The 13,094-nt window shown below is 53.0% G+C and overlaps 1 protein-coding gene across 1 annotated transcript in view; it reads left to right on the forward strand.

The window, feature by feature from the left end:
• The first annotated feature begins 275 nt into the window (after positions 1-275).
• The window catches only part of JAKMIP3 (Janus kinase and microtubule interacting protein 3), a 115,047-nt gene continuing 102,228 nt past the window's right edge, over positions 276-13,094 (forward strand). The window contains 1 exon segment of the mRNA XM_030940699.1: positions 276-314. The gene's annotated coding sequence lies outside the window, so the exon portion shown is untranslated.

A 13,094-nucleotide genomic window follows, 5' to 3' on the forward strand; every position in this document is an offset into this window, starting at 1 on the left:
GGATGGAGATTATATGTGGTCTGAACACCAACAACTGGGTACGGGCCTTCCTCTCGCTTTAACCTGAAGTCCCAGCCCAGGAGCACGCGGCCGTGGTGAGCTGCGATCCCAGGCCCCGGCGAAGAGCTGAGATTGTGCATCTCAATCCGCAGCAGCCGCTTCATTTGCTCAATGCCAGACTCCAAAAGGCATTTCTCTCGCAACAGGCCAGGGGAGGCAGCGTTCGGGGATGGGACGCCAAGAGTTAAGGGTGAGGCCGCACGCGTGCAGCTCCCCCGTGCTGCGCATGGCGCTGGGATCGCCCTGAGCGGCTGGTGAGTCCCTCTAAGGCCGCAGCGCCCGGTGCCAGTCACCTGAGCCGGGCCGGGTCCCAGCTCCCCACACGCGCCCCGCGGCCCCCGGGCTATTTTCAGCCACGCCGAGCCCTGTTTTAGGAGCCTGCACGGCGGCTCCGCGGAGACCGGGACTGCATGGGGGAGGATCGCGGCGGGGGCTGTCGCCGAGCAAGGAGCGCGGCCGCGGGGAGCGCCCGGGAGCGGGGGCGGCGGGGCGGGCCGGGTTCGGGGCTCCTGCTCGCGGTGACGGTGACGCGCGCCCCCGCCCGCCGCCTCTGCCATGGCCGATCGAGGCCGTCGGACGCCGCCCAGAGTCGCTCGCGGGGAGCCTCGGTGAGCAGCGGCCGGGGCGGGACCGGGACACGGGGCCGGGCCTCTGCGCTGCGCCTGGCACGGTGCGTCCGGGATCCAGGCGCCCTGCGCGGCGTGGGGCGGGCCGGGGGCGACGTCCCGAGGGCGGGGGTCCCGCGGCAGAGACGCCCCTGTCTGGGGCGGGGTCCTCACTGCCTCTCCGGGCGGCCCCCGACCGGCAGGTCCTCTCCACGGCACCCCCGCCCTGCGCAGGCCTCGGGGCTGGCGGTGACGCGGCCGCCGGGTGGGGCTCGCGCAGGTGCAGGGCCGGGGCTGGCGACCCGCATCTCCGCGTCTCCGGCTGTGCCTCCTGCGGGAAGTGGCGCCATGCGATTATTTTTATCTTGGTGTCTGGCTTTTAAATTTCACAGCCCCCGTTTCAGGGGCGGCCAGCGTGGCCGTGGGATGCTGGTGATACAGGAAGCCAGAGAATAAAGGTTTTGGTTGGGGTCGGGAGGAGGCGCCGGCCCGGACAGTTTTCCTAGAAAATATCCTCTGCGTGTCCCCGCGACCTTGCCTCTCGTGGAAAGCAGCTGGGAGTTGGAGCGGCTCCCTTCTGCCCCCGTCTGAGGTCTGTCTGGCTGTTTTCTTGGTGCGGTGCTGGAATGCACCGGAGGCTCTCCCAGGCGAGCTGTCTGCAAACGTGAGAAATGGGGTGGTGACGCGCAGACCTGGGATTCGCTTGCAGAACCGTAGGACATCCGTTGTCATGGAGGGAGCCAGGGAGCCCTTAGGTGCTGGGGAAGCCTGCCTCCACCTGCGGGTGGGTGGCAGGAGGAGAAAGCGCCCGGCCGTGTGTCTGCAGGGGCTGAGGATTAAACGCAAGGGTCAAAAGACCCCTGCTGGATTTGGTAGTGAATCAGTGCTGGCTTTGGCAGCTGGGGCCGGATTCTCTCCCCCAAGTAAAGGGCAAGTCGGGCTGCCCTGCTGACCCCCTAGTAAACTCGGAGTAGGGAGGGCGGAGCATCTCTAGGAGGCTCAGTGGAAGGCGGGCAGGCACCCTGCGGCCCTTTCAGGAGGAAGAGCTTGGCCCAGTGCATGTCTGGTTTGGGCTTCAGTGCCTGGGCCATAGCACAGGCTTCCCCCTGCCCCTGCCCCTGCCCACCCCCGGGCCTGGTCCAGGGCTGCTCTGGGGCTGTAGAGAACAAGGGTACCAATTGGCCTGGAGTCGATTGCAGCCTTTGCCACAAATCTGGAAGAAGCCGGGCATCTCACTCCTTATCTGGCCTGGTCAGCTTTCTACTACAAAGAATATGCCTGGCAAGAAGGAACTTTGGTAACAGGTTATAGTTGGGAGTTCACTGAGGATATAGTTTCAGTTTTAAGCAGGATTTTTTCAAGCAGATTGATCTGTCCATGGACAAGCTTACTGTTTTAGGACATTATTTATATTGAAAATATCTGCCCAGTCATGATTCTGGCTTTTATTATCAATTTCCAAGGATAGCTACCAAAACCCATATTTTGAAAGGGAAAGATGAAGAGGACGGGTGGTGGGTTCAGTTCAGATGCCCCAAAAGAAGCTGTCACCAGCATGCCCTGCAGTCAGTGTTTCTCACACTTCAGGTGCCCTGAGGGAGCCTACGTGCAGGACACAACCTCCACGGCAGGCAGCTCATGGTCAGCAGGTTCCAGGCTCTGGGGTTTGGTCCCACAAGTATGCATCCATGACACTTTTGCAAGATCTAGGAGTTTGTGGAAAATGGCATAACAATAAACTAATTTTTTAAAAAAGATGACACAAAGGAAATAGCGATGATCAAAATAGTCAACCATGGCCAGGTGTGGTGGCTCACGCCTGGAATCCCAGCACTTTGGGAGGCCCAGGTGAGTGGATCAGGAGTTCTAGACCAGCTTGGCCAACATAGTGAAACCCCATCTCTACTAAAAATATAAAAGTTAGCTGGGCGTGGTGCGCCTGTAGTCCCAGCTCCTCGGGATGCTGAGGCAGGAGAATCGCTTGAACCCAGGAGGCAAGAGGTTGCAATGAGCTGAGATCGTGCCACTGCACTCCAGCCTGGGCAACAGAATGAGACTCTGTATCAAAAAAAAACACATCATGAATGTACTTGCTGTATGTATGGCAGGCTCTGTTCCAATTCTTTATCTGTGTTACGGTGTGTGGGTGTCCCCTGTTAGGGTACAAGAGCTGGGCTGGGTACAAGAGCTGGAGAAGCCCAGGATGGGCTGGGAAAAGCTGCAAAGGCAGGTGGGGGCCACACCCTTCACCCAGCAGCACATGTGTCTGAGCACCAGCGATGCCCCTCGTGAGGCCACACAGGGAACCAGGCTCAGACCACATCACCAAGGAGCATGCAGTTCAGCAAGGGAGGGGGTGCAGACATCACCGGAAATCACCAGAACTAAGGAGCTTGGAGTTGCAAAATCAGCATTCAGACCTGTGTCTCATTTTAAAAAATATTTTTAAAAAAATTTTTTTAAAGAAACAAGATCTTGCTATGTTGCCCAGGCTGGTCTTGAACTCCTGATCTCAAGTGATCCTCCTGCCTTGGCCTCCCAGATGGCTGGGATTATGAGCATGAGCCACCGTGCCCAGCCAGGACCTGTCTCTTAGTTGTGATTCAAGAATTTAAAGTCACCTCAGCTTGGGCCCGGATCCCATACCAGGCCCCTGTCTGTCCTGCCTTGCCCCCTCAGGTTTTGACACCCCCCATACCCACAACCCCCAAGCAGAACAATCTCAGCCAGGCCACCCACCCTTTCCCAGTAAGGCCAAGGGCTAGACCCTTTCTCCCATGGCCCTGGACAGCATGGTCCCCACACAGCTGTGAGGCCTGGTCCTCCACACCTGCCAGGACTTCCTGCTGCATGTCACCTGCCTTTGGCTCACTGGCTTCCCCGGCAGAGGTCTGTTAGCACAGGAGCACATCTGTGCACTCTGGAGAGGTGACCCTTGGTTTGAGGCCACCCCACTCCCTCCATAGCACTGGGCTGTCAAGCCAGCAAGGTCTGAAAATCTGGCTGGCCCCCCATTCCCTACAGCGGCATCCGGCAAAGGTCTTGAAGATGGGGGAGCTTCATTTCTGGCCTCCTCCCTCGGCCTCCAGCTGCTGCATCGTCTTGGCTCTTACAGCCTCTCTGGGATGCTCCTGCCTCCATGCCCCACATGCTGGGGCGCCTCTGTGCACATCACGCTGTGTGTGGAGGTCTCGCTGCTCCCCAAGTCTTTGCCATGACACTAAGCACGGGCTCCTTCACAACCTTGTGCTTCTTTTGTTTTATTTATAAAAGTTCTAAAATTTCAGAAGACTGGGGTGAAGACAATCACTACTCATAACTAATACCTGCCCAGGTGACTTCTGTAAGTCATTAGGTGCTGCTGTGGATCAAATTGTGTCCCGCAAGTTCATAGGTTGCGCTCTGACCCCCAATGTAATGGTATTGGGGGTGGGCCCTTTGGGAGGCGGTAGGGTGAGATGAGGTTGTAGGGTGGGCCCCCGGGATGGGATGGGTGGATGGGTGCCCTTACAAGAAGGGACACGGGATCAGGCTCTCTCCACAGGGCACAGAGGCAGCTCTGTGAGCCAGGAAGGACCCTCACCAGGAACCAAACCACCCACTCCTTGGCCTCAGACTTCCAGCTCCAGAACTGTGAGGAATATCTTGTTTAGGCTACCTGGTCTGTGGCATATTGTGATGGGGACGAGCTGACCGAGACAGGGCCCTCCCCTTGCTCCATATCTCGACATCTGCCGGTTGCCTGCTGACCTCCTGACCACGGATGGGTTTGCAAACTCCCCCAGCCACATACACAGTTGGGATCATGTTATAATCATTTTATATCCTGCTTTTTAAAAATGTCATATTCGTGAGCATTTTTATACTATTCAATTGTTTCTTTAATCAGTTCCTTATAAGGTATTTTGGGTTGATTTTAATCCTTTATGATTGTGAACCACTCCGGATGAGCTTGCTTTTTCATCTTCAATTTTTTTTTTTTTTTAATCATGGTAGATAAGAACAGTTAACATGAGATAAATCCTCTTAAATTTTAAGCGTACAACACTTAAAGTGTCAGTGACCCTTGGTGGTTGGTACAGGTTCAGCGCGGAATAGCAGATTTCTGGAGGTTATTCCTCTCACTTAACATTAACAGAAACTTTTCCTCCGTTGGGAGCTCCCACTTCCCCTCCCTAGCCCTGGAAGCCCCCCTTCCGGTCTTTATTGTTGTGATTTGACTATTTTCAACACATCATAGAAGTGGAATTGTGCAGTACTCGTTTTTCTGTGCCTGGCTTATTTCACTTATCGCGGTGTCTTCAAGTTTCATCCAGGCCGCAAATGGCAGGAGCACCTATGTCTCACAGTTGAGTGGTATTCGTCAGATGTGCACACCACATTTTCTTTCTTTTATTTTGAGACGGAGTCTCCCTGTCACCCAGGCTGGATGGAGTGCAGTGGTGTGATCTCAGCTCACTGCAACCTCTGCCTCCTGGGCTCAAGCGATTCTCATGCCTCAGCCTCCCAAGTAGCTAGGACTACAAGTGTGTGCCACCAGGCCCAGCTAATTGACACCACATTTTCTATAAACATTCATCACCTGTTTGTTTTAAGGCTTTCCTGTGGATCAGACAAATGGCATGCATGTGTTTCAGGGAGTGGAGAGCCAGCTGGGTCCGGGTGGGCTGGAGTGGGTGGTAGGTGCCAGTGGGAACAGCCAGGGCAGGGAACCCTGTGAGAAGGTGAGAGGATGAGGGCGGCTGTGTGCAGGACCCCGCAGCACGGGCTGTGTTCTGGGAGCTACTGCCACGGACGGGCACAGTGGTGTACACCAGGAGCCAGTGTGGCCCCTCTGCTGGGTGTCCCCAAGCCCTAGGAGGTGCACCCCCGGTGTTGGGAGTATGGGAGACTTGGCTGGGGCTGGGCTAGCAAGGCTGACACCCCCACTCTATTCCCGCTGCCGGTGGCAGCATTGAGCACCATGGTCAGGAGAGCTGGAAACACAGCACGCTGCCCCATGGCCCAGTCTGGGTGGGCATGTGAGCTGCTGAGAGAATTTCATTGTCCTTTATAGCTGGCCTGAACTGTTGTGTTGCCAGCCTGTGCCAGCAGACACCTGCTCTGCCTGGGATCCCACTCTCTGAGGCCTCTTCCATGGCTGCCTGTGTTTCTTTTCTTCTATTTTTTTTTTTTTTGAGAAAAAGAAAAGTTTTGCTCTTGTTGCCCAGGCTGGAGTGCAGTGTCACCATCTCGGCTCACTGCAACCTCCACCTCCCAGGTTCAAGTGATTCTTGTACCTCAGCCTCTTGAGTAGCTGGGATTACAGGCATATGCCACCACACCTGGCTAATTTTTTTTTTTTTTTTTTTTTTTTTTTTTTTTTTTTGAGACGGAGTCTTGCTCTGTCACCCGGGCTGGAGTGCAGTGGCCGGATCTCAGCTCACTGCAAGCTCCGCCTCCCGGGTTCACGCCATTCTCCTGCCTCAGCCTCCGGAGTAGCTGGGACTACAGGCGCCCGCCACCTCGCCCGGCTAGTTTTTTGTATTTTTAGTAGAGACGGGGTTTCACTGTGTTAGCCAGGATGGTCTTGATCTCCTGACCTTGTGATCCGCCCGTCTCGGCCTCCCAAAGTGCTGGGATGACAGGCTTGAGCCACCACGCCTGGCCTAATTTTTGTATTTTTACTAGAGTCAAGGTTTCACCACATTGGCCAGGCTAGTCTTGAACTCCTGACCTCAAGTGATCTGCCAGCCTTAGCCTCCCAAAGTGCTGGGATTACAGCTGTGAGCCACCGTGCCCTGCTCGCTCGTCTCTTCCTTCGTCTCTTCCTTCGTCTCTTCCTTCGTCTCTTCCTTCGTCTCTTCCTTCGTCTCTTCCTTCGTCTCTTCCTTCGTCTCTTCCTTCGTCTCTTCCCTTTCACAGGGTCTCTGTCACCCAGGCTGGAACACAGTGACATGATCATGGCTCACTGCAGTCTCCACCTACTGGGCTCAAGTGATCCTCACACTTCAACCTCCTGAGTAGCTGGGACTACATGTTTGCACTATCACACCTGGCTAACTTTTGTATTTTTGTAGAGACAGGGTCTCTCTGTGTTGTCCATGCTGGTCTTGAACTCCTGGGCTCAAGTGATCTGCCTGCCTCGATCTCCCAAAGTGTTGGGATTCCAGGCATGAGCCATGGCACCTGCTGTGTTTCTCCTTTCCTCTTCACTCTTCTTCATGCTGAGGCCACCCTGGATCACCTGGAGTTCCTCCCTCCCCATCCTAGCTGCAGGTTTGAGTGCAGGCTCTCAGGAACCAGGGACTGCATGGCTTTTTCTCTTTTTATTCAGTTACTCAGCAGTTTTTGGCACTCTCCATCTTCATCTTCAAGTCATGCCAAGGGTGTAGTTTGCTGAAGGATTTTTTGAGGTTGTAAAATTATTTTACATAATTTAGGAAGGAGATTGGGGGGGTTGATTATTGTAACAGCCTACATTGGCTTCCACCTTGATCATTCTCGTACAAGTCTTTTTGAGGGCACATTTTTTCATTTCTTGTGGAGAACCCTCTAGGGGTGGAACCATTGGGTTGTAAGGTAGGTGTGCATTTTGATTTATAAGAAAACAAAACACCACGTGTACCATTTTGGATGAAAGTTCCAGTTGTGCTGCATCCTTGCTAACATCTGGCATGGCTGGTCTTGTTAATTCCAGCCATTCTGGTGAGTGGGTACCTGCCTGTCTTTGTGGACTTAATGACCATTTCCCTGACTGCTCATGATTTTGGGGGCTTCTTTATGTTTGTTGGACATTCGTACATCTCCTTTTGTGAAGTGCCTGTTGGATTCTTTGGCCTATTTTTTTATTAGGTTGTCTTTTGACCTTCCTTTTTTTTTTTTGAGACAGGATCTCCCTCCATTGCCCAGGCTGGAGTGCAATGGCACCATCTCAGCCTTGACCTCCTGGGCTCAAGCCATCCATCCTCCCACCTCAGCCTCCCGAGTAGCAGGAGACCACGGGCATTGGCAACCACACCCAGCTCATTTTTATATTTTTTGTAGAGATGGGGTTTTGCCATGTTGCCAAGGTTGGTCTCAAACTCCTGAGTTCAAAGTAATCCACCCACCTCAACCTCCTAAAGTGCTGGGATTACAAGTGTGAGCCACCATGCTTGGCTGGCAGTTATTTTTCTAAAAGCATATTTAAAACATTATCCCAGCCAGGTGCAGTGGCTCACACCTGTAATCCCAGCAGTGAGACCTTGTTTCTACAAAAAAATAAAACCACAATTCGCCGGGTGTGGTGGTGTACACCTGTAGTCCCAACTACTCAGGAGCTGAGGGACAGAGAACCACCTGAGCCTGGGAGGGTGAGGCTGCAGTGAGCTGAGATTGTGCCACGACACTCCAGCCTGGGTGACAGAGCGAGAGCCTATCTCAACAACAACACAACAAAAGCACGGTTCCATTGTCATGTGGCTTTCCTTGTCCCTGTAAGAAGTCAGCTATTGGTCTAAGTGTCCTTTGTTTGATCTTGAGCTTCTCCCTCCGGCACATTTTGTTATTTTACTTGTCTTTGTCCTTCCTGCTCCTCCTCCTTGAGTTTTCTTATGTAGATCTAGATTTTGACTTATTTGGAATCTTCGGATTGTTGTCTTTCATCAATTCTTGAGAATTCTGTCATTATATCTTCAACTTTTATGTCTGCCAAGTTTTCCCCTTCATGTCTCCTTCTGAGAGACCTACTCATTCTATCCTTTGTCTCTCGTCGCTTCTTCCCTGGGTTCTCCCTCTTCATTTGTTTCTTTGTGCTTAATTCCAGGTAATTTGTTCTGAATTCTCTTCAGTGCATCCGTCCTCTCATCTGTTGTCCAGTCTGCTACCGAAAGTGTCCATTGTGCCTTTCATTTTAATTATTACATTTGTTATTTCTAAAAATGTTCTTTTTATTCAAATTTGGCATATCACCTTTTATAGTTTTTTACTCTATGAAGTTATTTTCAAGCTTGTAACTTATTTCTTCAAAGAAATAGAAAAAGTTGATGTGACGGGGAGTAAGAGTCTATGGGAATTCTGTGCACTTTCTGCTAACTTTGCTGTGAACCTAAAACTGCTCTAAAAAGTCTAGTTTTAAAAGTAGAATTGTTTTGTGAACTGTATTTGTCAACTCTAATGTTCAAAAAGTCTGGGTCTTTCAATTATTTTTATCCTGGCTCTTCCTCATTTGCCTTGTTTCCTGGTTCTCATTGGCTGCATGTTAGGACATGTTTGTGGGGTTTCTCTGAGAGCTGGTATGGATGTGCCTTCTCCAGAGACGGTCACAGTTGCTCCTGCTGGGCAGCTGGAGGCTGTCAAGTTGGGAACCACTTCAAGCCCAGGTCTTAGTCTGGAGTCCCTTGGTCTGCTGAGGTCATCTGATCAGTCTGTGTCACCACCCTCAAAGTTGGGGTTTCTCCTTCCTTTTCCTTTTCTTCTCCTGCTGCCTACCAGGGCAGGCTTCTCTGCAGTCCTGTGGAATTGGAGTGGGGCAGAGTGTGGGTCATATAGTTCTGTTTCCTCTTACGCTAACGGTTTGAACGGGGGAGAGTGTCCTGTGGGACCCCACACCAAAGCAGACACAGGCTTTGTCTCATCTCCCTCGTCCCCACAAGGTGATGGAACACAAGTGCAGGCTGGGTATTGGCGAATGCCCTCAGGCGAACACTGCTTTGGTTCTTCAGTAACCTGCTCACGTCTCTCAGTCTACGTGGTCCCACGCGATGTGGCCTCTCAGCACTTTGTTACTTAGGTGGGAGGTGAGTTCTGACCCCAACCAACCCTAACCTAACCCTAGTTCTGACCTCACCTCGCTCGCCATTACCTGAGAGAGCTCTTGCAGTCCTCATTGTTTCCATGGATTGAAGAGGCTTTGGCAATGTTGGAGGAGTGGAGCAGTGAGAACAAAATGCCAGCCACTGCAGGTGTGTTGGCTCATGCCTGTAATCCCAGCAATTTGGGAGGCCGAGGCAGGCCGATCACAAGGTCAGGAGATCGAGACCATCCTGGCTAACATGGTGAAACGCTGTCTCTACTAAAAACACAAAAAATTAGCCGGGCGAGGTGGCGGGAGCCTGTAGTCCCATCTACTTGAGGGGCTGAGGCAGGAGAATGGTGGGAACCCGGAGGCGGAGCTTGCAGTGAGCCGAGATCGTGCCACTGCACTCCAGCCTGGGCCACAGAGCGAGACTCCATCTAAAAAAAAAAAAAAAAAAAAAAAAAGCCAGCCACTGCCACTGAAAGCAGGGCTGTGAGCGTGAGGCCACCATGTCACAGTTTTCAGCTCATTTCTGGAATGGCCAAGGACGGACCAGGGGAAATTTGCATGAACTTGGAAGAGGACATGGAATGAGGCCTCTGCATGTAACTTCCCAGTGTCCGTGTAAACTGTGGTGTGGAGGAGCTGGCAGGCTCAGGGAAGGTTCTGTGAATGTAAGGGCCATGCCTGGAAAAGGCCTGGGTACCCTCCTCTCTTTTCCCCAATAACTTCGATTTACCAAAAATGTGAAAAATGGGTGTGTGTAGGAAAACCACCAAGAAGCTTCCTCTGTGAAGAAGCTCAGAGAAGAACTTCTTGGTTCGTGTTTCTGGTATCACTCACCTGTGGGGTGCAGGCCAACATGGGAGGCTCTGCCGGAGGTTAGGGGCTAGCTTGGCAGATATGGGGGAAGACAAGGTGTGGTACAGGTGGGGTGTGTATGAGTCTAGGCCAGAACCACCCCTGGGCAGCCCACCCGACGGACCAGTCTCTGCTAGGGCTGACGCCAAGAGCTAGGTCAAGAGTTAGGCAGAGGCAGGATTGGTTGGTACCATAGATTAAGGGAGGGATCACCACTAGGTTTCAGACCGCGTTAACAGAGAAGACTAAGGTGTGGTCAGTAAGCTGAAGTCAGGAATAGAGAGAAGCAGCACCACGGACAGCACCGAGGCTGTTCCCCTGGGCTCGGGGATAGCAGCCCACTTCAGAGGCAGTTCCAGCTTCCTGAGCCCTGGCACTAAGGCCTGCGGATGGGGGAGAGTCCTGCACTCCTATAGCGAGGACCCTCTGCTTGGGGATGGGGAGAGTCCTGCACTCCTACACCAAGGACCCTCTTCTTGGGGATGGGGAGAGTCCTGCATTCCTACACCGAGGATCCTCTGGTACACTTGAAGGGTGTTGGGTGCCTTGGGGGCTCAGGGGGCACAGATTTCTTAGGGCTGCTGGGGTTGGTTTTGTTCTTTTTATCTCTCCAGGGGCCTGAGCAGTGATTCTGAAGTTGGACTCTCAACTGGGAGGTGCACAGCAGATTCTTTTCTCAACAGGAGTAGTGCCTTTCTCTGGGAGGCATAGAAAACAAACTGCTATCAATAGAACTCTTTTCAAGACCCTCACAAATAAACCCCAGAAAGACTGAAGCAGATTTCAAATGAATTGTCCAAGTATCAATGACAAACATGTCCTCTATGAGGACATGCAGAGTTCACGCAGGCAGGTCATGTTGGCCACCAGCATCGATCAGAACTTTGTCTTGAAAACAGTGGCTAAGAGCACATGATTTGAGAATGGCATAAGAAAATTAAAATGCAACATCTTTTTTTCTTCAATGTTTGGAAAGAAATTAAAACTGAGAAGGTCTTGCCAAGAAGCCCACAGGCCATGATGAAATGGGATTGGGACACAGGAGTGAAGGAGAGAGGCACAGGAGGGATGTATGTGTGCACCTTGCCCGCTGGCGAGCGGGGTCTGAGCCATATCAGTTGGCACGTGCCTTGGTCTTAATTAACACCTGCTCTCACTTCATTGTCTTTTTATCCCGACATCTTAACATTCTATCTGAACTTGGTCAACGGGAGACTAATGAGCTGCCGCGTGGTGTCCTGGCTCAACCACCCTCTCGCCCTTGCCTCCCCCGGGATTTGTGTCCCACTGTGCCATCGGACAACCTGAGGGTGCAGGGAGCCCAGTAATTAGTCTTCTCCACATGGGGTTCCTGGTCTTCTGCTCCCTTCCTGCCTCAAGTCTCGTTCAGATATTCTGAAGAGGAATTCCAGCTGTCATTTTCCCTGGAGCTCCCCACAGTGCATGTGGATAGTCCAGAATGAGTTTTCTTCCAAGTACTGTGAACGTGACTCCACCTGGGGACACTTGAGTCTGCCTGGGGACAGGCACCACCCTTGCCCATCCATCTCCGGCCAGCATTGCCTGCTTATTTCTGGCCAGTTCGTGTTTGTCTTTTTAAAAGTTTGGCTCAGAAGTTGGAAAATCTGGATGAGCCTGGCCTCATTCCTGGTGAGCGGTGGGACCCTGGACACCTCTCTCACCCCCACACTTGGTTTCTCCACTGACAGTGAGGGCACCTCTCAGCACATCGCCACCGGGCTGTAAAGCTTGCCTGTGCCTGGGGGAGCCTGGCCTGTGGAGGTGATGGGTGCAGCTCATCCCCAGCATCTCTGCTGCTCACTGTTGTCCACATTCAATTGGTTTAATCGCAGGCTGTGAGCATGTACTCTGCCTTTATTTTGCATGCACAGAAATCTCTGGAAACCCAAAAACCCATTAACCCCATCCAGGTCTTAGGGTCCCATCTTTTCCTACAGGGCCCTGACTTTGGTGCTGGAGACCAATTGAGGCCGTGTGTTCTGTCCCCTTTGTGACTCTGCTGCCCTTAGAGTTCCTGCGCCTGGTGTTCAGAGGCCACAGGATGCTAGGGCCTCCTTATCTGCCACCACAAGGGCCTTCGGACTTGGGCAGTGTGCCCTGGGTTGAAAGCGAGCCAGACCATGCCTGTCATTTTCTTTATGTGAGGCCACCCAAGCTGCCAGCAGAAGCCCTCTGAAGTCCTCACAGCTGCACTGACCCACAGGAGCCAAGTGGTCCCCACCTCCCATCTGTACTTTGTCCCAGTGTACCACCAGTGAGGCTGCTGAATGCCAGGGCATTGCCACCCACACCTACTGCAGGGGGCTCTCACCTGGCCTGATGGTGACTGATCCGTTTCCAGAATACCAGGCACCCGGGGGTGTCCAGCTTCCTCCCTGGGTTCCAGGTCCTGCCCTGGGGTTCGGATTCTACCCTGGTTCTAGATCCTACCTAGGGGTCCAGAATCCCACCCTGGGGGTGGCTCTCAGCCTATGTCCCACCAGTGCTCACCCCAAGCAGAGCTGAGACAAGGACCTGTGTGTAGCATGTGGTACAGGACGTGTGTGTAGCATGTGGTATTTTAGGAAGGACTCCGGGGACAGGAATGGGGGTTGGGAAGAATGAACCAGGGAGGGAGGAAGGCCAGTCCCAGAGGATGTGCTGGCCACTGGTGTGGCAGCATCTGGGCGCAACCCCCTGGGACCTGAGAAGGAGCTGGAGAGTGAGCCTCACTGTTGTCCAGGAGGCAAGAGGCGTGCGCTCAATCCCTGGCTGCAGACTCGATGGCCGACGTGCACTGGGTGTGAGCT

This window comes from Rhinopithecus roxellana, chromosome 11, assembly GCF_007565055.1.
Source record: "Rhinopithecus roxellana isolate Shanxi Qingling chromosome 11, ASM756505v1, whole genome shotgun sequence".
Lineage (NCBI taxonomy): Eukaryota > Metazoa > Chordata > Mammalia > Primates > Cercopithecidae > Rhinopithecus > Rhinopithecus roxellana.